The sequence below is a fragment of the Falco punctatus genome (genome assembly GCF_963210335.1).
Source record: "Falco punctatus genome assembly, chromosome: 12".
Lineage (NCBI taxonomy): Eukaryota > Metazoa > Chordata > Aves > Falconiformes > Falconidae > Falco > Falco punctatus.
In genome coordinates, this window is record NC_137592.1 from 32,480,472 (window position 1) to 32,504,042 (window position 23,571).

Sequence of the window (23,571 nt, forward strand, 5' to 3'; positions counted from 1 at the left end):
TGATACCATATATAAAACCTTGTTTATCTTCCCATAGAAATGTATATACTCTCCTTTCAAATTTCACACTGTGAAAAATAAAGTCTTTCAGTACATGGTAACCTCATAGCACCAGCGGCTACAGCTGCCTTGTAGTTAGACCACGTCGTACCATACCACAACCTGAAAGGGGCCACCAAGGACAGAAGTTTCAGTATAAGGGAAGCTGACAGCATCTATGACAGCATTTTGCAACCTGTTTCTCGTGAATTGACTGTGCTCATGAATACCTGGAATACCACAACCTGGAGCACATGCAAACAAAAATGTATGTGTCAGATCAATAATTTTTCACAACCTTTATTCCATCCGAAGAATTTTAACTTGTATTAATTTGCAAGTATTTACAAATTGCAAGTATTTACACGTATTTAACTCGTGAAATTTAGCTGAGAGTTTTATTTTACTTCTCTTTTGAGCAGTTGGCATGATACACTTGTTGACCAAAGACTTCATTAAAAGGTATAACATTGGGGAAAAAATAGAGCTCTTACATCAGGAAACATTAAGGTTGGTAGTGAAGCATATAAAAGGTAAGAAATACTACAGCAGAATTTGTCAATTAAATTTCAAACCCCCTCTACTTTGTGATTATCCATTACATATGTGCAGTATGCGTGGACATTCAGTTTTAATTACATGCTCACCTGCTATTTCTTTCACAGGACTCAAATCAACTCATGGGACAGTATGCTCACTTAATGAGCTGATCCCCACCTCTAGGATTTATCTCCCTTATTAAATATGTAATCCTATGCCTTCTTCACTTTACATGATTAAAATCCTGTTACAGAATTATTAATTTCCTCAAGGACTTTTTGCTACTTTAGTCGCTGTGACCAGTTCATGAATACACATTTATTTTGCAACATCTGCATGAAGACTGCACGCTAACCACTTTATAGAAACAGTGGAGCACAAAGATACCACATTAGTCTGGAAAATGGAACTAACCCAATACTCATAAGGCCTTGATTTGGAAAAAAAATATTTTATATTAAAGTGTAAAATAGAGTTTTTATATTTTATTAGCAAGGATAAAAATGACTGTTTTCTGTCATGAATCCTTATCACATCTGCAATTCAGGACCATATGTCCACCTAGCCTCACATAAAATGAGCTAGACTGCTTTGGCATAGCATAATTGAGTTGCCTCAAGACAGGACCATACGATCGTGGGATAATTCAGGTTGGAAGGACCTGTCTGATCTGTCCTCCAGCTCAGAGGCAGGGTCAGCTCTGTCATCAGACCAGGTTGCTCAGACTTTATCCATTTGTATCTTGAAAACCACCATGGATGGAAACGGCACCTCTCTGGGCAGCCCTGATCGTCTTCAGGGTGAAAAGGTTTTTCCCTAGATCCAGTCTGAACCTGTCCTGTTTCAATTTATGCAGGTTATTTCTTGTCATCTCTCATTGGTACAAAGAGTTGAGGCCCCTCCACATAGGTGCTAGGGGCTGCTGCTGAGACCTCAAATCGCCCCTTTCCCAGAGCTTCTCCTCCCAGGGCCTGGCCACCTTGGTGGCTTCCCCTGCACTCTCTCGAGGTCTAACTTATGAGCCAAAATACTTGTCTCCTATATTGGGGAGGGAGGGGTGGGGGCAGCACCCTGGACCACCTACTCTAAATACAGTCTGATGAGTGCTGAGTAGAGGGCAGTTGTCACTTCTTTCACCCTACGGAGCTTCCTCCCTCATCATCCCTAGTTAAAAGCTCCCCTTGGCAAGCTGGCTAGCCTCTCGGCAAAGATGCATTTCTCCTGCTTTTTTGGGTGGATCCCACCCCTCGCCATCAGTTCTTCATACTGAAAAATGGTCCCTTGATCCTGAAAGTCAAATCCTTGCCAGCAACACCAGTAGTGAAGTGACTTGGTGACCCACAGGATCCGTCTGCTTCTCCCTAAGCCTTGTCCCTTCACCAGCAGGAGCAAGGAGAAACCGTCAAGGGCTTGCACTCACACCCCGCAAACTGCTCCTGATGTGTTCCAGGTCTCCTCTGGAAGTATATGGATTTGGTACTGCTTATCTTTAGGCAACTAAATCCTTCTCTTAGGGATCCCATACAAAAAATGTTGAGTGACTTGCTTAGGATCATATAGCAACATTGTACAAGGAGTATAGCCAACAATCTTGGGCTAACGTGATATTACGTTAATGTCCCTGCGTGACAGTCTGGTGTATTTACTATATGGGACCTAAAACAATTTTAAAAGTTCCTGGAAATAAAACATTGCTTTGATTCAACCCCAGATAAAGACCAGCATCTCCACTGAATAATACAGATGAAGTGAGGAGGAAAAGGGAGTAAGATAAATTCTATTAAAACTATTATTTATTATTACAATATGCTTTTAACGGCTTTTTAATGTTTAATTTCTTTAGTTTTTACAAAGCTGATTTTCTATTATATCCATTTCCATATGGTTTATGAGCAATTCGGGACTCAACAATCCCTTCACAGAATTCTGTTTCTTTTCTGACAGTATTAACAGCAAAAATATTGGTTTCTATGACTCAGACTTTTGCTAGAATTTTACAGAAGAAGATGGCCAGTAATGAGAGGTAAAATGCTCTAATTGCTATGTGCCTACAACCTCTGTACCTCCAAACAGGAAGACTGAGACTAAAAATCCTTTTGAAGCTCCCAAAGCCGAGCTGGCCAGCATTGACATTAAAGAAAAGCAGCTTAGTTGGGAGCAGGAGCATCCTGTAATCATTTTAGGACACCAAAAAAACAAGACAAGCATGTGGAAGGAAGTCTATTTTCCAAGGTGGACAGAAGCACTGGCCTAAAGCCTAAGGGTAAGGATGGCACTGTAATTTACATGTCTTATTTGGAATCTCTACATTGTGTTCCTTTTTAGTCGAGCAGTAAATTCTTTTACTTGACAAGGATGAAATTGGTTCTGTACTGCAGCAACAGTGTCTGGCCAATGAAGAGAAAAATGCATAAAAAGCAGATTTTTCTGGTGGGAGCCGACTCAGCCTTACCCACGTATTATAATGTCCTGTATTCAGGAAAGGAAAGGCAGGAGATAATGCGGAAAGTTCAAAGGAGATGCACTTTGCCTTGGGAGTTTTCCTTGAAAAAGGGACAAAGGCAAGGTCAAAATATCACCCTGCAGAATGGCAGCTCCATTAAGAGAGCCAAATCAGAAATATTAACTCTGTTCTGTATCACAACCTGCTAATTCAGATTAAGTTTCAGATTTAAGATGCATCGAAAGATTTGGTTTTGTTAGCTTGGTGCTGTGTCTAGCATGTCTCAGGAATTTGGGCAACTTCTGCATGCTTTCCTTGATGGGTAACCAGTCAGATGCACCCTCACCCTTCATGATGACCTCGCTGCCCTGTGCAGTATCACGTACCGCACTGTCAGGGGAATATCCCTCCAGTGCAAGACACTGAGACCAACCTACGACACCATCTAAAGAAAAGAGGCAGACAGAAACAGAGACACCACACACACCGAAATAATTTGAGCTATTTGCAGTAAAGTGCTCTAAAGTTCAGGGCAATGAAAAATGTTTTGATATTAAATATACATGTAATTCTTTTGGTAGGAGGAAGCTGAAGAAACTATATTCCTTGAAAAAAAAGGAACACACATTCTTAACCTGTTTGTTGCTGTTGTTTGTTGGTGCCGATAACCCTACGCTGGTGTACTCCTGTTATCATGCAAGAGGACTTGAAAAGAGAGTATGTAAACTCACATACATACTTATTATAAAATCTTTCTGGCTACTTCTAACTCTTCTACCATTCTGCAGCTAAAAAAGGAACAGGTATGTTCACCAAAGGACAAGATACCTTTTTGCCTTTATAATTACCAATTCATTTTTCTTCCACTAGTCACTGAAGCCATAAGCTTTCCACCCTTAATCCCCATGTTATCAAGTGATAGCTGCCCAGCATCTGTAGCACAGGGGCTTTTCTGGCTGAGCTGTTCCGATCATCACCAGCACATGCACTTGGTTCATGACAGTGATATCATGGTGCTCGCAGGAAATAAGAACGTGCAAGAATATTGACAGCTAAATATACCACATACCCATTTTCTAAAACAAACTTCAAAGAAATTTCCCAAACTCAGATATGTGTTTCATTTATAGTGGTTTTTGGGGGATTGATAAAACTAACCTGTTTGCCTAACTAGATTTGTATGAGCCTTTTCTAGTTAGTGTGTTCAAACATACCCCCAAGTCAAGAAATATCTGTATTCTCTGATTGCTTTTAATCTCAGTTTTCAAAAAGCCATTGGAAAGATGCTTTTCTTCAGCCTAGAGCATTTATAGGAGTCAGTGGCTAAACTAAAAGTGAATTTTGCCACACTGATCAGTTAAACCGTCAGTGAATTAAAGAACTTGAAGAAAAAGAAAAAAAAAAATCAACAACAGTGTAAGAAAAAAATCCATGCTTTTTTGATAGGGAGAGTAAAACGATCCCAGGATATCAACATCCCAGTAAGATAGCACTAAGAATTCCTTATCTACAGCAGTCCACCCAGTAGTATTGAATCTTAGAAAACAGTTTGAGATTGGTCAGTTCTTTGAACAGTAAGAAAGTTTAAACAGTAAGAAGTTTAGCAATAAAACAGATGAAAAAATGCAATGTCATGAAAGCTGCGTATTCTGAATTTAAGCTTCTGGGTTTTAAACAGAGTAGAAATAGGCAAATCACAGAAAATAGTGTTCTTTACCCATAAAAAATTGGTATTGCAACAATGTTGTGCACAATGTCACCTGTGCAGTGATACCACATGGATGATGTGTGCAGGTGCTTTCTCCTGTTGGATACAACCGCTGTGATTTGTGAGCAGAAAGAACCAGTGCTGCTGAGGTATCCCGGTTTCTTGGTAGCCCTGAGAGACATGAGCCTACCTTCCATATGGATTTTTTACAGCAAAACTCGGCTCCACATCTACAGAGTAAAGAATGGGACAAATTAACTGGTTAATCTCTGCAAGTTTCACCTCTAATGCTCAGAACGTTTGGCTCGTCAACGGAGTTGACTTTTACTTGTGCATTTGGTCTACCGAACAACCAACTTTTCTCACTTTTAGTCCCTGATCAAAACACCTTGAACCTTTCTAATATATTCCTCGAACCCCAAACTTCAAAATGTGGCACAATTTAAAACTCCCTGAATGCATGGCCCTCCAGGTGCTTTTTATAGCAAATATATAGAAGTAAAACTAACTCATACCAACACTCAATGTTTGGTCAAATCCCCTGAACAGTCCACACGCGCACACACAAAATCCAGAAAATGCACTGAAGGGATCAGTCCTACAGTGCTAGGGAGTAAAGTGCTGTCAGAGTAGCTCATTTAAACTGGTTTCTTCTACCTCAGAGATATACTGTTTTGATTTTTTTTTTTCCTGAGTGGCTGAATAACTCTTCCAAAGATTCAGTAAAAACACTTTCACTAGAATTCATTGAGGAATGCATTTGCCTTTCAAAGAACTAATACATTTAAACTCTCATGAGACTTCATTGAGTTCCCTTGCCCCCAGCAGACCACTACTCCACAAGTATCCAATAACTTGCCAGTGGGACACAAGCACATGATCACAGCACTTCAGTTTTTTTCTTCTTTTTCTTGCCTTTCTCATCAATAACTACATCCAAGCAACTCCTCCCGAGAAGTTAGCAAATGCTCCTTTACGCATTGTTATATGGATGCTCTACTGTATAAAAGATGCAGGAATCACAGAAGACAAAAAGAACTGAAAAACACCTTGCAGGGTGATGCAAGGGATGGGAGGATTAACGTGAACCTGGCATGGTTGCAAGAGGGAACGGCAAGCTGGAGAGAGCGGATCTTTCATAACAGCACACGGCATCGGCAAGAATGATACTTGAGCTTCCTTTTAAAATACATTTTCATTTTAAACTTACTTTATAAAGGCAATTAAAGAAGTGTTGGGGGGCAAAAGACTTATGGGCTGAGGAAAGAGCCTGTGAAAATAAGGCTTTAATGGATTTAATTCTGTTTGGCTCAAAGGCAAATTCAGCGATGATAGGTCTTACGCAGCTATCACCCTGAGAGAGTCTGCCAATTATAAAAGGGCCAACAACCTGAAATCTCAGTTAGACAGTTCCAAAAGAGATGTTTCACACGCTGCAATGGATGTCATTAACCACTGGAAGAAAATACTGAAGGAAAAGTGTATCCTCCACCTCAAAACTCCTTTAATAGAGACAAGATGTCTCGTCTGAAGCCTAAACACCTCGTAAAGCTGGTGATCTGTGTTCAGTACAGGAATAACTGGATGAGAATCTGTGCTATGCTACAAGAAGGAGACAAGACAGCCTGTTTTCATAGATTACATGCTTAGTTCCCACTTCTGATTGTTAAAGAAGATGGGGTTAATGTCACGGGCATAAGTGACTGCCTACCCGCCTGCTGCACTTAGTTAATGCAGAGTACTCTCACAGCTACAAATTTCTGGAACATTTTAGTCTGATACTTGGAAGAAAAGCAAATGAGAAAAGGATGACACTCACAAAGTGAGCGAAAAAGGCAGGATGGATCCCAGAGAAGACCTAAGAGGGAAATTTTCATCAGTCTCATTTTACTTATCAATGTATTCAGAGAACTCCAGTGAGACAGGAAATCCTTAGCTAGGCCAGCAGAGTATTTTAATGCTTACCTTGCTATAAACGTCAATAGATCAATCCATTCTTTTACATTATCTAGCATTAAATAGTAAAGCAGCTACACAAACTGTGAAATTACCACAGCCTAAGGACACCAATGGCAAAACTGGCCACACTTTATTGTATTAATCAATCAATCTTCATTATACCCACTTCTCCTGCTTTGTTTTCTGTTACATTTTATCCGATCTGACTCAATTACCTGCTCAGTTGTCAAAATGCCTCTGTGGCCTCATCCCAGTGGGCAGCTGCCCAAAGGGGCGGCTGTCACCCAGTCTGCACGGCACAGCACAGCGGGGGTCTTCCCAGCAGGGACCCCGCGGCAGGGGAGCCCAGGCGCCGCAGGTCAGACCGAACATTGCTGGCAACGTGACTTATAGAGGCTCATTCCATGTTCATCACTGGGCACAGTGCTGGTGTCCAGCTAAACATTTTAAAGAGATTTTTTTGTGTTTTATTTGTTTTATGGTCAGGTGAGGTTTTTTTCCTAATTGCTTTTAAAGTAGACGGATAAAACTTTGCCTGTCCACACACTATTTTTTTTTTTCAGTTCCTCCTAATTAACAAATACTGAAAATATGCACAATGAAACCCCATGACAGAGAAGAAATGGGAAGTGTTTTGACAACATTCACCTTTACATCAGCAGGCACAGCTTAGACCCACCATGAAGACTTGAGGCCAAATCCTATTTTGAGACTCACCATTTTTCTAACATCGATTTATGAGCAAGAGAGATTTTTTTCTACAGCCAAGGATGATGGAAACCCTTCTAGCATTTTCAGCGTGCCTGCGTTTTGGTAGAGCCATATCACAGTACAGTCAGGACCCTGCAAAAACGAAAGCACTGGTCACGTTCCCCTTGGTGCTGTGAGCTGTCTGTAAGATCACTGTCACAGAATATCTACTTGCTTGCAGCTAATACACATTTCCAAAAATAAAAAGAAAGCTTAAAAAATACCAAGTCTAGTTCAAATTAGGAAAACTTTTTGACCCTGTTATTTTGGAATTCAGTTGTTCCATCTATGGCTTCGCTACGAGTTATTTTGTCCCCCACATTGTTCCCCTGCTTGCAGCTCTGATAGGAAAGGGAGTTTTAATGACAAAGACTTAGCAGAGAGAAGGATGGCAGATTCGGGACAGATGAAAATGATACCTGTGAGTTACATTCACCAGCCTTTATGAAGCAGTAAAACATTGCTGTCTCATACATTTCAATAGTGTCAGAGAACAGCTTATTTTTTAATGTACATGTTTTTAGTAAAGTCTAGGAAAACACCTTCAACAGTCATACACTATGGTTCTGCATCCATTTTTCACAGAGGGCTATATTTTGGGCCTAACTCAGTACTTTTGGGTAAAGCTGGGAGGTGTTTTTTTTCACAATGCCTATTTGCTAAGTGAACAAAAGAAAAGTCAAGTTAAAATCAGTGATGCTTCCTACTCTCCCAAAAGATAACATGCAGGCAATAAACTACCATGTGAAATGATACTGTCAACCAAGTGTGGGCTCTGGCGGCTTTCAGTCTTTGTCATATATATCACACATCTTTGGAGTTAACAAAGCTGAACCAAGGTCCTGAAATACAGCGTTAAAAATCCCCCTGTCCTCTGCGGATACCATCCTTGGAGATAAAGACAAGGAGAAGTAAATTTGGAATCGACATTAAGCCAATTCTACTCAAGGCTGCATCTCATTCCCAACCCATTTTCGATGTTGGAGATTGCTGGCAGTGACTGGAAAGAAAGCAGTGGTTTTATTGGAAATCTGAAGACAAAGAAGTAGAGACAGAAAGCAAGGGACGTTGTGTTGTAAGTGTATGACATGGGCACATACATATCAAATCACTATTTGACATCAGTCTGTAACTCCTCGGACAGGCTGGCGAGAACCGGTACAGTGCTACAGAAGTCAGAGGAGCAATGACCACGCACATAACTGAAGATATATTGTCTAAAAGGTAAAAAGGGAGAGGCTGTGGCATGTGCAGAGGTATGATCCCCTCCCATATATAAGAAACAAGTCTATTCTGCTTTCTTGTACTGGACAGAGTCAAAATGTAAACTCAACAGAAAAGTTTCTTGAAATACAAGACCATGCCACCAGTACTTCCCACGGACAAATGTGTGTAAAGAGGCCTTCAACCCACAGCAAAAACACAGCGGCATTTTCTTAGACTACAGAGCTTTCCGTTAGAAGATGGCCTTTGTGTTCTTTTCCTATAGCTCATAGGTGTAACAGCGGTTACATCTCTGTTTCCATTCGCTACAGCGCTATGTTTAGCGCCTGACATCAAGAGGCAATGGGCACAACCTGAGACACAGGAAGGTCTGCCTGATCGTAAGGAAATGCTTTTTTCACTGTGAGAGTGACTGAGCACTGGCACAGATTGCCCTGAGAGGCTGCGGAGACTCTCTCCTTGGAGATATTAAAAATCTGGACCTGGTCCTGGGCAAGCAGCTCTAGGTGGCCCTGCTCCAGCAGGGGGGTTGGATAGGGTGACCTCCAGAGGTCCGTTCCAACCTCACCCATTCTGTGTGACTGTGACAATAGAAGAGGCAAAGGAGGGCGTGTATAAATGGAGAACCAGCTCGTGGTTGCTGTAACTATCAGATAGATGGAGCAGTAACAGAAGGCAGAGGAGCCCAGCACTGATGTGGTAGCTGCTTTCAAGTCCTGTCTTGACTTAGCAAAGCCAGATTCAAACCGACTGCTCACCAGTACCTATCCTTGTTGGGGAAATTGTAACTCCCGTGGCTCTGACCAAACACCGTTGCTGCTTTCCTGCACAGACGGTCCAGCAAGAGGCATCGCCTTTTGCAGAAGGACTTATCTGCAGCACGCAAATGCACCTGCTCCATTCTGTGGCTTGAGAGCCTGATGCTTTCATCAGTTAGCCCTGTGTTCCCTCCTGCCTGCGACTAAATGTGGTGCATCAGGTGCGCTTGGCTTGCAGGGCTGCTTTCATGCACAGCTGAATTCCTTGTGCTTTTTGCATGCACTTGAGAAAGAAAGAGCAGGGCTGGAGAACTAACAGGGTGCATAAGCCCTGAGCCAGGTAATTGTCTTCACTTGCTGAGGTTGGTGATGCAGGAGAAAAAGGCAGAGCAAAACCCATCAGAAAATCAGAAATGGGCTGCAAAATAACTGCAACACTTTATTAAGCAGAATTCCAAGTCTTCCAGCCACAGAGCAGATCTAGAGGCAGGACGTATTCTGCTTTATTTATCTGATCTGCCAAGTCAGGTTTTTATTTGTGAATGAAATACTTGACATGAAGATGGTACTGGGCCATGAACGGCCATGAACAGCCTGTGCTTGTTTACGTTTTGAGTTGAAAACAAGCAATCTGCTGGAAATTTCAAATAAACATGCACTTATAGTACATAAAATATTATGGAATGAAAAAGCAACAATGTGCAAGATAAAGAAGTTTCACACAAGCATAGCTATTTTGATGCTAAATCTTGAGATGTAACTGTCACTTAGTATATCTTAAAAAAAAAACCAACAAACTCAATAAAAAGCCTGATGGAACTGTTTAGCAAGTAGATTAGTGTGGCTCCTCTTGTTTTCACACAACTATATTTCAAATCATTTTGTAAATACATAAAAACGCCACAATAAAGGTCACATCACTTAGTGTCAAATGTATAGTGAACATTGAAAGAAAAATATCTTCCTTTTCAAAGAGAAATAATCTCTTAGCACATGCCTCTCCTACTAAGATTACTTACAGCAGCTGTTATAAGTTTTTATAGACAGTAGGGTCAATTCTAGCATATTTGCCATACATAATTATGGCTTGTCTCTGAAACTGCACCAAAGCAAAACTGATTATTATTTCAACATCATCCATCCTGACAATTACAAATATTTGCTCCACAGGGGAAGTGGATGCATCATGTCATATTTATACATAGCTTCATGCTATTGGAAATAAAAGTTGTTAACATTCTCTCTAGGTTTCTTGTTTACTCCTCCTGTATGAAAATTTTACTAATTAAAAAAGAGGACACTCCCAGATGTAATGTACATTCAAAACAAGTTAAGCCTGGGAATGTGGCTGCTAGTTTCTCAACTGTGAAACCACTGCGGTAATATTTCAATGACTTCAGCAAAAATTATGTTCCTGGAAAATTCAGAAATATTGTAGTGTCTTATTGCACTAAAGCTATGGCAATGTAAAAACTAAGTCAGTCCAAGAACCTTAGCTCTGCCCAGGATAAGTAATATTAAAATATCAAAGTGAGAAAAAAGTGTCCTTGCCGTTATAATCTGGATTTGCAAACAAAATGTATATTGCTCTAAAAAGTACTGCATTTATATTACATAAGGTCAAAGACAAGGATGAATCTGTTTAAGTGCTTCAAAAATGCATTCCCATCAGGTTACAACATATTTTCCTAGTTTTTCATAATGGTTGGTTTGATAATAACGAAAGATTCCCATAATTTATTTACCTTATCATAATGGCACTGCACTAGAGACAAGTGTCAGTTTGGTTCAATGTTTGCCAGATTAAAATACTCACATTACCAGAGTGATCCTTTTAACCTAATCTGTGAAAAATTATTTTTCCAGCTTCTGGAAGTTCTGATAGCTGAACTTTGGTCTGCCCAAATTCACACTATTTATGAAGCAAAACACAGTGTACAAACCTGTACATACAAAAAAAAAAAGTATGAAGGTAAGCTTAGATTGCCCTTCTCAGCCACATTCGTCTTTAGCAACCCTGCACGTACCACTTACCCAAATCTAGTGCAGAGTTGAGTTTTAAACATATTTCCTTTCTTGGGAAGGTGAAAAAAGTAAAACTTTGTAAAGTTTTCACTTTGTTGTAGCAGTCATGCATGGGATGTAACTCAAGCTCTTCTAAAGCTGCTGCAGTCTGGTTTCTTATTGCAGCTCCCTCCTCATGGATCTCCTAGGCTGGTATAGACAAACCAAACCAGGTGATTTGTAATTAGTTCTGATCTTCCAGACTATTTGCATACTCTTTAGAACTGCCATATACAGTGGGTTATGGTTAGAGTTTTGCTATGGCCAAACCAAACCTGTGTCTCTCAGTTGAGGGACTAAAAAAAAGTTAATGTGCTCCATCCAGCTTAAACCAAGTCATGGCTGGTTTTAATATACCAATGTAACTTTTTTTTTTCTTTCTTGCTTTGGTTCTTTTTTTTTGTTGTTGTTTGTCTGTCTGTTTTTGTTGTTCTTATTTGTTTTGATTCGGTTTTTTTTAAGTACCAAGAAAGTGAAAAGGAAATAACAGGACATTTATGTATATAACTGTGAAAGCTACACAAACCTTTAATATTTCTAAGAGATGCAATATTTTACCTCAAACATGTAATATTGAATAGCTCCACATACTATGTAAAAAACATTCATGATAGAATTTCTTTTCCTTCAAAAGGTCCCTTTGAGGCAATTTTAATGAGACAGTGTTTTTGTTAATGCTATCATGTGGAAATACTCCCCAAATACACACTATGCACAAAATCTTAAATTCTATTCAGCAGCTAAGTATTTTAAAACTTTTAAAACATCTGTCTTGAGCTGCTTATCCAACACTCCTCCCTTTCCCTGTCTGCTTCACCACACCACTTGGCAGACAGAAACAAAGGGAACATCTGCCATCAGATGGGTGATATGAAGATATTTAGGCACATTAAGATATTTTTTCCCTTTTGAGAAAAACTCCTTATAAAGAGCTGCTGATTGTCTTAAATCTCCAGGTATCTGGACTGATATTTCTAAAGTACAAGCCAATCAAAAACTGAATGAAAACCCCCTTGAGATGTTGTCAGGGATCTCCTGTAATAGTTCAATGAAGCAATTTTTATATCCCCGCATCAGTCATAGATGAACCATGAACCCTACATCAGTTTCAGTCTCCACACTAACGCACAGTAAGTCCCACACGTCTTTCTCCAACTTTTTACTTCTTTTATACTAGGGTTTCATCAGATCCAAGCTAGGGATGTGGGAATTTTAGCTGGATTTGTTTCACCTTACCCACACACACGCACAGCCATCCACATGCCTGCTGCTTCTGCGCACGGTAAAGGTAAGCGGTGACACTTAATGTATAGGTATCTAGCATTTTGCCATCTTTCACATCAAGGGGAATGTCACAGAAAAATCTAAATAGGACTTGGACTTCAGAGTTTTCATGCTGCCCAAAGGTACAATGAAACTGGATGGATTCTGCACGTATTTAACCAAATATTTATTTTTATTTCAAACTTTACTGAATTCTGGGGGTGAGGGGGTGGGGAGTTGTATAGTAAGAATTATCCAGTTCAGATAATCAAATGAATATGTGAATTCACATTAAGATAGTCTTATCAGTTGCTGGAAGGAATCTTTGGCCAAAAATGTCACCAGAAATCAACAGCCTTTTTATTAATTAGTTTAACTTCACAAGCTTCTGGTGGATGAACCCAGAACCAAAGTCCAATCAAAATATCTGTTGTCACACAAATATCTGTTGCCAAACAAAGGGAAATCTATAATCCAGACAGAAGTAATTAGAGTCCATCCATAGTGACATCCAGTGACATCCAACTTCTTGCCATCCAATTGGCACAAACTTTGAACCCTGCTGATGTCCTTATTTTGTGCGTTCAGCATTCAGGTATACCCCAGACTCCCCCACGCTGGCCTGGGGACAATCTGACCTTCTTCTGCCTCTGCGCTTGCTAAAATACAGGTTGAAGAGATCAAGTAAAAAAGGCGAGAAGCCAGAAAGTGTGGGATTGCTGCTGTCAGGCTGGCTTAGAGGCTTCTGCCTTGCGGCCGTTCCAAGGCAGGATAACGATGGGTGGCCGAGAGGGAAATGGTTTGGTTTGGTGGAGCTCAAGTTCAAGCCCAGGAATTCAGCAGGGCTTTGTTATCCATGGATCAGGCAGAGGGGTGTACAAAATACATTGTCAATGGGGATAAAATAGTTTGATGAGAAATTTTAAATCAGCTCAAACTGACAGAATGGCAACAATCTAAAAAGACTTTCAGAATGGGAAAAAGCCAGCAGAGCTAAGGAAAGGGGGTGTGGGGAAAATGGGAGCAGTTCCAGGGACACACAGAGATCTGTTATTCTAATTGTTCTGCTTATTATTCTGTAAACACTCTATCAAATGTCCTCCATGGTTATCAAGCATATGTTTCAAATGCATTATGTAAAACAATTAGAAGCACATGCTTTCTTTCTATTCATAGAAAAAATGCTAATATTAATCTTATTCTCACAGTCTTGCCAGAGCTCTCCTTTGGCTCCACACTCCCCACGCAGCTGTATTGAATCCCAGGCCATTTGACCTCTTCCTAATAACTTCCCCTTTGCTTTTGCAAGCCAGAAGACTGGCTTTTCTTTAGCCTTCCTTGCACATCCTCCCTGCACGCCTTCCTGCCCGTTACCCTACTGCACAGAGACCCTGACCCCTGTAACTCCAGTACAGGCACCACCCACCTCTTCTGCATCTCCAGCAGCGTGCAGAGACATGTCTAAGGAAGGTCTGGGGCAGCTCTAACACGGGCGACAGTGAGGTCTATCCCCACTAAACCTGACTGAGGATCACCTTGGTAAAATCTTGCCCGAGTTATTTCCCTCTTGTACTAAGCAGGGGCGGATGGCAGCGGCACATGTGCCACCCCAGCCCTGCCACAGCAGAACCTGAAGCACATACCAGCGCCCAAAGTGCCTCCTGCCTGCACGGCGGCAGCTGAAGGGCAATAAAGCAGCCGCTGTCGCAGGGTAACGCTTACCCACAGCTGGGATGGGGTTAACGAAGCAGGAAAAAAAACTTATGGACAAAATGGAATTTACAGTTTATCAGGTATTCTGCTTGCTTTGTCTGCGGACTTACAGGCAAGCTGCTAGCAGCAGGTGTTCTTACAGAAAACCTTCTGAAAAGGAGATTGGGGTTTAGGTTTTTCCCCTCTTATACAAATTATAATGACTATTAATGTGACCCCAAGCCCAATGAGTACAGACTGGTCTTTATGCTCCAGCATGTGCTGGTCTGAACAACTCCTGGGTGGGAAGACAACCTGGAACAAATGCTCCTTTCAATACTAACCTGAGGTGGAAATATAGAATGGTCATGTAATAGAAAACACAGTCTTGAAAAGGATTTAAAATAGCTTCTCCAGACCACCACAATCATATTATCACTTGTCCAAAATTCAAATACCTTTGTAACTTTTTTTCCCCAAAGGTTTTGAAATTTGTTGTTGATGATGAACATGGGAAAAGAAGCATTGATGATTTTCACAGGGGAGAAGAAAGTCCTGTTTCCCTCTTCCAGTGTGGAAACTAATGATTTAGGGAAGAAAACTGCTAAGTAGCTGTAAACTATTCTCCTTGCTTCTGTGACAACCAGTCTTTCACTACTGTGCTACTGCAGGAGTGCTGGAGTGACAGCCCAGCTCCCATCCGTGGGCAGCTGCACAGCAGTGGGTGGCGGGAGGTGGGAAGGGAGGGAAGCTGCAAGGGGCGAGAAGGGGTAAAGCTGACCGTGAGCAGAAAGGAGACCCCGAGCAGGGTCGTCACAACACATTAGACCAAGGTTTTAAGAAAAAATAATGTAATTTGGGTTGGGGTTTTTTTGCGGGTTTTTTTGTTTGTTTGTTTTACTTTTGACACTTAATTTATAACCTTAACCACAGAAATTTAGAAAAGAATATAAAATAACTGTAGTACCTCTGTAGGATTAGTAAAACACTTTTTTGGAAATGCAGGGCTCGTTTCTGTAATATATGCATCACAAAACTAAAGTCAGCGGCAGGAAATGAGTGAGCTCTGGACTCACATCCTTAATGTCTTAATACCTTTGAAATGCCTCTTTCAGTGCCACCTTTCCTTTCTGAGTGAAAAGGCAGTTGCACTTAAAAAAAAAAAGGAAAACAACCTCAGAGCACAATAAATTGGGACCTTAGTATAAAATTTTAAATAAATAAAGAATATATTATCCATAAGTCAGCAAGAATAAACACTTTCTTCTCAGCAGAAAAAAATGAGTGGTAAAAGCACAGTTAAAAGGCAAATTTGAATTGGTACTCTGAACTTTGAGGTCCTTGCCTTTGTCATGAATTATCTACAAACAACTAATGTCTTTCCTCAAAAGAGAAAAAATACCATGCTGATATGAATTATTTACATTATTATTAATTATTAAAATTATAAATTTTTGGTAATGTAATGTTAGAAAATATTTATGAAGTACTTATTTTTAAATTAGTTCCTCAGAATTAGATTTTTACTGAAGGGTATGATGTTTCCATTTTCAGACTCGTTGGAGGGGTTAAGTAATGTGGTCAATACTACTTGTATGATTATATTGAATAAGGATTGTTAAAAAAACCCAAAGGGTAAGGAGTACTTGTAAAATCATATCTGTTTTATTGTTGATTTGCTTTTCACTTTAAACCCTTTACAAGAAGTTGAAATTTTTACTATATTTTGGCAAACACTTCAGCAAAATCTATTTGACTGACTAGGCCTCGAAGAAATCATTAGTGTTTATGGGAAAAGAAACTTCTTGAATGATGAAATAGGTTATTACATCAAAGTAGGACAACAGCGTATGTCCCAGTTTTTGAGACAACAGGATGTGATTTAAAAATTCATCTCTTCCACACATGATACTTTGACAGACCAAAAAAAGGTTTGACACAAAGAGGATGCACAGAAAAAACCCTTGCTCCACAGCATACATAGCCATATAATTACTTTTTTCTCTTTTCTCTGGATGGGGCCATAAAACTCATCCCTACACAACCACCATGCTTTGTGGAAGCCAAGCCATTCCCAGCCCTGCTTGAGCTTCTTACCATAATACAGTGGCTTTACAACCCAGCCTTAAAACAAACTCCATAAAATAAAATATCTGAAAAACATAGATAATTTGCAATATACATTGGTAGGGAATACAGTTACAGTGGAAGGCAAGTGCCGTTTCTGGGGTTTTGCTAGCCTTTTTTTATGTTAAATGCTTATTCCGGCACTGACACTGGAATCAGTTTTACTGACACCTACATTGGATGATGTGCATAACTCACTAATAGCTCTTCTATTTGCAAAATCAATAAAACGATAATCCAAAAGAGACAATAATATGTAAATTTTTTCAAAGCATCAGCTTTTATTTTATTTACCTTGAAGACAATGTCACCATTAAATACAAGTTTATCTCTCAGATGGAGACAATGGAAGTTAAAGGCACTCAGCACCTCGCAGGACAACACTATACAATATTACAACAAAACGTATTAATTTTTTCTTTCATTCATATTATACTTTATATTGATGTCAACATCACAAAGTTGCCTGTTTAGAGATTAAAGGTTGTTTTCCTGGTACACAGACTGAATGAACTCTGCATATCCTGTTTTCCTATATTTCATTATACTGAAATTCTTCTGCTTCTTTGGATCAATCCAAATCCATATTAAAACACTGATTTGGTGACAAGATATGTTTCTGGAAAGGTCCAGAAGGAGAACTGCAATTGCAGGGCTCAACCTGCACTGGCAAGCACTTAACTACCTGCACTGCTGATGTGCACTACTCATCTCAAAGGAAGAAAAGTTTGCACAGACTGGCCTGAACACTTTCATGGTTATTTATCTGGAGCTTCTGCTTCAAAAACTGTCAGAGACTGTATTTCTTTTTTTTTTCCCCAACTATTTTGTCACACCACAGTAATGAAAAATAAGGATCAGGTAATTAGAGCATTATAGTGATAAAAGCCCTATAAATAATTTCCTGTTTTCCAGTTCAGACCCCAAATGGCTTGCTTACAGAAAAGGGGAAAGGAACAAAGGAAACAAATGCCCCTGCAGCTGGTGGCAGTGAACTTAACACAAGCAGCCACATCACCTGGTATGACCTACTCACAGAAAAGCAGTGAAAAGGGCATCCAAACGCAGTATAAACCATCTGCTGACCCACCAGTTTACTGCAATATTAACAGAAAGGCTTACAACAGATTTTCTAGTTCTTTTTTTGTTGCAGAGAGGATAAAGCCCACAACACTGAATTGTGAATATGCCAGCCGTGCAGCAGAATATTGTGGAAGACGAGTTGTCCAATATATCACACACAAAGCACTGCAAGAAGAGTTATCCCTCACCTTAAGCAGAAGATTGTTCAACATGTGCAGCCACTGATTTTGTAACGGCCCGGCCCTCCAAGCATGGCTCCGCCGTTATCTTCAACATGACTACCGAATGCAGGCTGACCAGTGTCCATCTGCATACTGCAAACTGCCACCGATATAAAATAAAGAGATGAGTAAGCCAATATTGACAGACATAACAGAGATACATCGTTGTACATATTGCTCAGTTTATTCTGCAGGCAGATCTCTGAAATAAGTTCAAAGTGTGGCCCAAAAAATAGAGACTGCATGTCACATACTACCATGACTCAAGTCAATGCTGTAGTTACAATGAAGATAACTAACCCATTAAGCTGATTGGAAAGTTGTTTGGAATACAGAAACTGGCATTTTGTAAAATAATCAGTGGATATTATTCTAGATTTGTGGCATATAAATGAGATCAAAATGTCCCAGCATTCATTTTCTTGTGGTGGGAGAAGGGGAGGAAGGTGACTTTAAAATACTGACTATAAATAATAAAATATTCAAGGATATGGTTAAGGCTAAAATATGTCATTTATATAAATAACTATGATAGAACAGTTTGTCCCCTTACTCTGAACTTCAGCGGGAGCCCACCTGGATTGGGGGGAGTGAGGGGTGGGGAGAACCTAAGTCACAGGAGCTTACTGAAAACTCCTGTCAGTAAATGTATCATTTATATCTAAAATATTACACTTTTTAAGCACAATCTTCATATATAGACTGTGTAATGTTTCAAGAGGCCATTATGGTCACGTACCTTAAGTCCTTGCAGAGGGAGTCTACAGTGTTTAGGAAAGCATGGCATGCTTCAGCCCCACAAGATCATGTAATTAAACCTGGAGCATTTTACCCACTTGGAAACATCCTGCAAAAGTGAGCTTTTAGGTGGAAAAGGCAGGCAGGATTTAGCAACTCCCATGGCATCTATATTTATGCTTATTCCCAGCAGCACGCCCAGGCAGCTGGAGGTACTTAAGAACATACCTTCCCACTCAGTCAAGGGCAGGCAGCTGCAAAGCATCTTGGAAAATCTGGGTCTTCTCCCAGTCAGCAAAATCTGGACCACTGCTCCGCAGGGATCATTTCTGCACTGCTGCCAGTGCATGCACCTTGTTGTCATGCTGCCTTATATCCCACCCTCCCATCACAAACCTGAGCGGAATGGTTGCCCTTGCCAAATGCTGTGTTGTGGCCCTGAGGACTGTGTTACCAACAGGTGAAGAGCATGGAGCAGCACCACCTCAGGGATGATACCTCAGAGGAAAAGGAAAATGTGAGAGATACTGAAGCAACCGGTTTTGTGACTTCCAGTTAGGTCTCGTGTTACGGCATTTTGCAAAATAAATGTGCACACTAGCCTAGAACAACTGTTACAGAGTCTCTAAAAAATGTGTAGCTGAAAACCACATTTGCCAGCTCTCATGTTTTAAGAGCAGTTTCTTGCACATTTAGAACACACGCATTTTCATTCTAGTAATTAGCAGTCAGCCTTCTGCCATTTAAAGCCCTTGTGCTCAAGGGGACTGAGAGCTGATGTCTCCTCATGGCTTTAAAACTGCTCCCGGAGCCTGCGTGTGGAAGGGAATACCCTGGTGGCTTCATGTGTTTGTACCTTGTGATCTCGACGAGCTCATAAACATGGCTAAGGCTGACTATCATTTATCTCCATTTAGCAAGTCGGCTGGTACAAAGTCTTTAAAATAACTGCTAAGTTGTTCTCCAGTTTCTAAAGGGCATTTCTGGTGCCAAACAGTCGTGGAAATTCTGAAGAAATATTAGCAGAATAGTTTTTTCAGTAGAAATCATGATTTTTAGGGGTAAAAGAAATTAAAACTGTTGCATCGCATATTGACTTAAACACTGCTAAATGCCAGACTTACATGCAGAGCATGGGAAAAACTGCATTTTGAGCACCGTTAACATTCATTTTTGTGTTACTGTGTTTTGCTTATAGTAACATTCGCTAATATAATACTGCATAACAATTGTAAACAATAAAAAATCTGAAGTCAGGCACTGAAATCAATCTTAAACTTTTCTTATTCTAGACTTTTAAAATGTGTACTTTAATTCTTTTCCATTTTCTTTCTGACTTTTGAACCTGCATGGCACACATTTTCCAAAGTCATTTTTGCAGCCACAAGGGGAGATTTTCAGATGTTATAAAATAAAATCAAAAGGCTTTCATATTCCCATGCCCCCAGAAACTAATGCTTTAATAAACACATGAAATAGCCTGATACTCATTATGACAATATAAGTTTGTTACATGGCTCATAAAATACTTGCAAGGAGTGTCCGCATAATGCTCGTGTCTTGTTTAGATTAAAAAATACAGATAGATCTGGAAAAAGTTTTCTTCCTTGGTGTATTGGTCCAGGTGTTGTAAGCCATATAGAGTAGTATGGAGACTAGCAATATCCTGGCTCTGCAGGGTATTTTCCAGTGTCTTCTCAGGCAAAATGCCTTTCAAGCTTAATATCACCAAGACAGTAATATGTAGCCTTGCAGGTATGTGAAAAAATATATCTGACAAGCAGATGCTATTAGCTCGACATTCTTTCATGTGAAAATTTTAAGAACATGTTAAGTGAAGCTTTTTTTTCCCCTTCAAAACCAACTAAAATAATAATATTAGTATAGAAAGACAAAGCATGGAACAGTGAAAATGAGGAAGCAATTCTATGTAAATGAAATGCATGCAGAACATCCTAATTGCATGGCCAAAGATTGATCTAGTTACCTGCCTAACCCACCATGTGGCAAAGTTGGAAATATGCTGGGTTTATCCATCTTATTACAACATTTTTATAGCTTCAAATATCTAAGTTATATTGCAACTTCAACGGGACCAAGCACCTCTAGGATAAAGCCTATATTAACTATCAGTAGCAATTGTAATGATTGACACCGATACGGATATTGATATGGAAATATGTGGGGGGTGGGGGTGTGCAGAAGTGCTCCGTTTCCCTAGGCTGCAGGCTTGTTTAGATTTTAAGAACCGTGTGGAAAGAACAAATAAAAGACCCTTCACTGTAGTTTCAAGAAAAATCTTTATTCAAAGCTATGAAAACCTTCCAGTGGTTTCCGAAATGGGACTGAAGTCATTAAGTGCTTGGATCTTCAAGGCAGGGCTTGCTGCATCTCTTGCCGCAAAGAACAGAAAAAAGAGCCAGAATTACAGCAGAAGCTTTACTGAACTATGGATTTCATGCACCTTCCCAGCTCAGCAGCCCAGCTAACAGCTTCTGCTCGTTAAGAGGCTCTGTGGGCAGCAGCAGCAGCAGCAGTCAGGGATGCTAAGGCGGAGGTACCTGCAGAGACCATGGTTCAGAGACCAAGGGCTGCCTCTTGGGCTGGAGATGACACTAAACCCTGGTTAGGGGACGTTCTGTTTATTTTAAATTTTATTCACATTGCCTTGTGATTTTGTTTTCACACGCAGGCCAACTTCACACCTCTCAGGCTTCCCTTCTGTACCTTAAAGGAAACTGGAGAATTATTGGTCATATGCTGCTTTTACTTACACCCCTTTAACCCCCATTCAGGCAGGGTCATATAGCTGTGAGGGGAAAAAGATGCTCTTCGTGTTAGCATCCCTCTGTGGAAGATTTTTCATTTGCTTCTATGTTTAGCCATTTTAAGCAATAATAGAAACTGAAATCTTGCTTCCTGGAACACAGTGGCTTAAACATTTGAAACACTTTTGCTGGAGGGTGCTGTTAGCCTTTCTTTGCTTTTTTTTTTGCCTTTTTTTTTTTTTTTTTTTAGTTTTTTTTTTTCCCTCCCAATCCAGTATCCATTTCTTGCTGTACTGCATAATGAATATGAAGTATATTTTTGATGGATATACAGTCAACCCATAAAATCTTCAGATTCACTAATGAAAGCAACATTAGATCCATAGCTGTGTACACACACACCTTGCCTTTGCTCTTCCACTGAACATGAAACCTGGTTGATTAAAGAGGAGGGCCTAAATCAGGTCCCAGTGTGGTGTGTAAGGTTAATCTGAGTGTGGAATACTTGAGGATGTAGCAGTGTCACCTACACACTCTCTATGGCAGTAGAAGCTGTCCTTAGAGAATGAGAGTCCTAGAAGAAAATCACTGCAATAAGGAGACTGATCATTTTTTTCCAGAACTGGATCAGTTAGCAACTTAAGCAATCCTTTGCTTTGATGGTGTAAGGGGAGAAAATTTTTACTGTCTCCAGACAGTAGAAGCGCCAGCACCTGGGGGAAATGTTTCTGTAGCAATAACCCTTGTCCATCCTTGTGCACCTGTGTCAGAGACAGAGCACACACTTTCTGCCTTCCCCCAGCTCTTCACAAAAGCCCAGGTAGGATTTGCAAAGAAGGCACAACATCACCCATTTTTTAAATAAATAAATAAATAAATAAATAATATCACTTCCACAAACCTTCCCCATGTTTGCAGCACTAGCTGGCATGGAGAAATTTAGGCAGCTCCTCCCATGGAGGGGTCATTGCAAATACCCTGTGCTACAAGAACTGCATGTTCTTCTCCCCAGGTAACAGCTTCCAGCTGACAAGGCATCACAGTTCGGGGGACACTGTCACAGCTTCATGTCACTTTGTGTCGCGTCAAATAGTTGTGCATGACACAGCAAGAAAGAACGCGAGCGTACCACTTAGACAAAAAAACTTTTCCTGTGAAAACAACAGTGGACAAATGTCACGTTTCTTTTACAGCACAGTATTTTCTTACCAACCTCCTTCCCCAGAACCGACACCAGAACAAGTGCTGCTGCTGCAGGCTGTGCTGTATTATCAGAACTTGTCAGCTTGCCGTCCTTCGCTCTCTGTGGCTGTTGCCTTTTCTCATGCCTGAGAAAAAACAGATGATCCACCAGCCAGATTACCTGGACAAGTCATTCAAGAAATTGGATCCGTTCCCTTCACTGCCAATGGGACCTGAAGCAAATCATGTAGCCCAGGCCTGGATGTGGTGATAGGAACCCAGACACTTCTAAACATCTCATTAGCCATCACAAAAGTACTTCTCCATGCTACAGTGTCCAGCTTGTAACGTGGTCATAAAGACATTTCCTTCCTCACACGTATACTTTTGAATTAAATATATTAAAGATGAAAATTGTGATCTAAGTCCCTACAGCAGCTTCATGGAGCAGGGCTGAGTTACGTCGACTTCACTTAATTTAATACCTATGCACAGATCTCATAGCGCACGTAACAAGCAGTACAGCACTGATGACTCAAAAGCCCATGCACCCTCAAGAAATGGAAAGCAATCTTTATATTTTTATGTCCTTATCTCTATAATATCTGAAAATACTGCACATATCCATACCCAGAAACAAGACTTACAACCTACCTTTTTTCTCCTTTTTTCTCTCATTTTGTACTTTGGTTGCAGGAAACAGCTCATCTGGTTGGTGTACCTGGGCTTTTCTGTATGAGTGGACGTGCTGTGTGAAAAAATGACATTAAGTCAAATGCCAATAGCTTCACATGCTGGTTTTGGGAGTGAAAAGGTGCATGGCCAGCCTGAGCTCCCATGCAACTGAATTCCATAGTAATTGTTTACCTCTGAGAGGTATTTGCTACTCACCCGTGTGAGCTTTCCTCATGGCTGACAGTTTCAATTTTAAAGCTGAAAATTCCTCTCAGGAAAAATCTCCCTGGAAATTTTAAATATCAGGATAAAGACCTTGAACTTCCTTGTATTTTCA

At 40.3% G+C, this 23,571-nt stretch overlaps 1 long non-coding RNA gene across 2 annotated transcripts in view; it reads right to left on the reverse strand.

Moving 5' to 3' along the window:
* Window positions 1-1,525: 1,525 nt before the first annotated feature.
* Window positions 1,526-23,571, reverse strand: part of LOC308071918 — a 42,851-nt gene continuing 20,805 nt past the window's right edge. Inside the window, exons 2-3 of one of the 2 annotated variants that reach the window (XR_013931384.1) lie at window positions 23,451-23,520; window positions 1,526-23,307 (exon numbers count right to left, since the gene is read on the reverse strand). This is a non-coding gene — a long non-coding RNA (uncharacterized lncRNA). Of the gene's footprint in view, window positions 23,521-23,571 lie in introns of both variants that reach the window. The other variant, XR_013931383.1, reaches the window with a different exon arrangement.